Raw genomic sequence first — 3,841 nt, forward strand, 5'->3', positions numbered from 1 at the left:
TATAGGTACATCAAACATTCCAATAGAAAGATTACCATTATACTTGGTCTTATTATTGAGTAGTTAGGTAAATGCCACATCTCTTTCCACAAATGTTGCATGGACTTTGTAAGTTGACTGTAATAGATTTAGTCATTTCTTATATACTAGCAGCTACGCCCCCTACACGCCTCTTGGGGCACTTGAGGAGGGGAGAGTCGAATTTGATAACCTAATTTATTATTCTAGATTTTAAAAGAAAAAAGAAAATAAAAATTTGGGGGAGGGTGCCCTCCTACATTTTTAATTTTAGTTAAAAATTTTTTTTAGAGGGGATAATTTTCTTCTAGGGGCGATTTCTCTTGGAAGGGTAATGGTACCCTCCCCCAAAATAGTTATAAACCTTACTTTAGTATAAGGATTAACTCATTTTAAATAGAATCCCATTTGTCCCCTATATCCCGGGACCTATGAGAAGCTACCCTGTTAAGGAGAACCCGATCGGTTCAGCGGTTAGCGAGATCCTTCGGTACAAACACACATACACACAAACAGACAGACAGTATAAGGATTAACTCATTTTAAATAGAATCCCATTTGTCCCCTAAATGTATTATTGGCTGAAACTTAAAATTCTTGTTAAAAGTTAAATACCAAAATCAATGCATATTATGAATACCTATTGGTTGTATTTCGTCCTAAGATAAGATGGATGAAATATTTAGAGCCGGTTTTAAAATAAACATTAAACAATGAATCGGAAAATCAAAAGAAAAAGAATACCTAGGTAATTTTTCATTTTATAAATGAAAAAGTAAATTTTGATACCTACTTTCTTATACAATTTGAATTGAAATCCTCACTAAAAATATTTAAATGAATATATAAAAATTTCCCCCAAATTATCACATTAACTTTTTACAGGTGTACAAATTTTTGACAAATATAAAAACTTCCCCTTTACAAAAGTCATATTTGAAATTGTCAAAAACTTACTATTTTACACTTATTCGAGGTAAATTACATAACTTATTGTAAAAAATATATATTCACAAATTTAATTTCAGCAATGTCGTTAGAGAAAAGTCACAAAAAATAGACAAAATTGACTTCTTAGTTTTATTTTGCTTCGACTGTTTTCAATTATTTTGAAGAACGCCATTTTGGTCAATACACGGTTAGCAACTAGTTTTTACAGTTTTTATTTTGTGTGTACAATCTGAGATTTCATATTTACAATATTTATTATTAAAAATATTTTTAAAAACATTTTATTAATTGTAATTGGAAAGAAATTTATTTTTAGCTAAAATTGAAAAAATAGTAATACATTAAATTTTGAAAATTATATCTTCTTTGGTTTAACTATTTATGACATATTATATTAAATATACCTTCTCCGAATAATTTCAATATGTTTTTAAACAATTGAATTATTTAATTTTTGAAAAGATTTTCTAGTCTATAATTGATGTATGTAGTTGAAATAAAGTTTAAAAAATAAAAATGAGTTAAATAAAGTTGTTAACCCTGTGAGGATGAGGAGTTTTGACACCCCTTCTCTCTTCCTCCCCTATTACATCTTTTCTTTTTCGTTCGAGATACTTCAATGAAAACCTCACATTATTGTTTCATAGCTTGAATTCCAGAAAAATCCGTTTGGAACGTGTACCTACTCACATTCGTCATATTGTCCGAAGTTCGATCGAAATAAAACGCGGAAAGACTCGGAACGAGTAAATCTGTTCCATCTAAAACAACCCAGAAGTTTCGAGAATGGTAAATTTAAAGAATTTTTAGGAACAGAATAAGTTCTTTGTCTTGCGTGCTTTTATTCGAATCGTTTAACAAATTTTCGCTCGTCGATCTTAAATAAGCACATTTTCGATAGAAAATTTTCGATAAAAATTCACAGTTGAACGCTTATTCGTACAATTAAAACGTTCGTTTGTCGATTTTTTACGAAAACGTGCTTAATTTTGAATCTTAGGTAATTCTGATTTACATACCGCACGTATTCGTATGTTCTATGATTCCTTTTTCATTCTGATTCTAGAAATTCGCGAAATTTGCTAAATTTAAACTTCGGAAATATGGTTGTATCGTATTGCAACCTTCATACCAGAATATTCCAATGAGACTATTAATCTTTAAGGTAGCCTGTTTTTTGGAGATTTTATAATGACGCGAAAAAATTTTTTAATTTACTTCTATGCCTATATACCCGTTTCGCGATATTCGATCGTGTGGTTTCCAATAATTGTCGTAATATATGAACACTGCAAACTCCACATGTAATAAACACATTTTTTATACCCGTTCTTTAATTTTTACTAAAATCTCCAAATTGGTATCTTTTGAGGCGAACTGGCTGAAAATAGGGTGTATTTCTGTGGCGAATCGAGCGGCTCGGCGCCGAAATACCCGAAAAATTCGATCGATGTGCGGATGTTGAATTACTACGACTCCTTGGTAAACAACATCATCACCTCGCTTGGTGTGAAGCCAACTGAAGTTTCGTGGAACCCTGTGACCGCAAGGATCACGAATCCGACTGCAATAACCTGATGGTTTAATCGATTGCATAGCTGAAATTGAAGCCGAGACCCGCGAGCTGCTGGTCATGTGAACGCTGGATTATCTCCCGAGAAAAAATCCATAAACTTCTATTTTACTAATGAAAAAATTCCATAGTATTTTTTAGCTCTGATTTTTTAAAATAAATAAATGACAAAATCATTATTATTGTTTCACTTATATTAATTTTCTTGAACATGAAAAACATAAAGGAATTATTACAAGTATTGGGATGACTATGATACATATAAAAAAGGCTGTGATGACTGTATTGTTTTTGCACTGGTATAAAAATTGTTTGAAACGCTTACTGATTGAAAATAATACTCATAGATTTTATACTGGTTTATACGTTATATCATGAAAAATTTTCGTAAAAATCTTATCTACCATTAAGGTATAGGTTATTTTCAAAGACTAGAAATGAATGCAGCATGACTTGCTAAAATAAACTTTGATTTTTGACATGACTAATAAACTGAATACTAGATTTAACACAGTATGAATTTTCAATGGGTATGATCCTTTGTCTTTCTTCATGGTAATATCATTAATTGAAACTGAACAACCGACCGCTTATCGATGATATATTCAAAACCAACATGTCGCGCTTCGAATGTGATCGAATTGCATCATTCGAAAACGAACTTATATCGTTAACCGCCGCCGAACTTATGAAAATCGTTATAATCTTGGCGACCCTTAAAACACCATGCTAAAAAACAAAGGACATAACCTATAAGGTCGAACGTCTACATAAAATAAGAATTAATACTTAATAGGTAACTATTCGTTCGGCTGAAACCAAGAACGAAAAGCGTCGGTGTTTCTTGTGAAACGTGTGTTGAAACTTCCGTCGTCAACGAATCTTGCCGTTCGCTGTCCTCCTGCGAACGGAGAATTTATCACGATATTGTGAAAAAGCCCAGCTCTATTTGTATGGCCGTTTATCACCGGCTGATATGGGAACAATCTTTGGGCTGCCGACGCAGGCCTGTCCTGTGGCCGCTGTATCACAATGTCCTCATGTCTGCTTGGGGACAGACGCCGCGAGACTTGGGGATGGGAGGTCGACCTAGGATTTTGCGCCCCGCGGTAAATTGGCTGACCGGAGTTCCGCGCAAAATCCGTTATTTGTGGATTGTCCTGCATTGTAATGCACCGCGACAGAGCCATTTGATATGGCTCTGTCATCTGTCGGTACATACGGGACATCTCAATCGACCTCCATTTCCCCTTGTCCCGCAGCGCCTCGTCCGACAAACCGGCCTCGCACGCTGCGGAA

The sequence above is a fragment of the Acartia tonsa genome, chromosome 9 (genome assembly GCF_053477335.1).
Source record: "Acartia tonsa isolate MP-2025a chromosome 9, ASM5347733v1, whole genome shotgun sequence".
NCBI lineage: Eukaryota > Metazoa > Arthropoda > Copepoda > Calanoida > Acartiidae > Acartia > Acartia tonsa.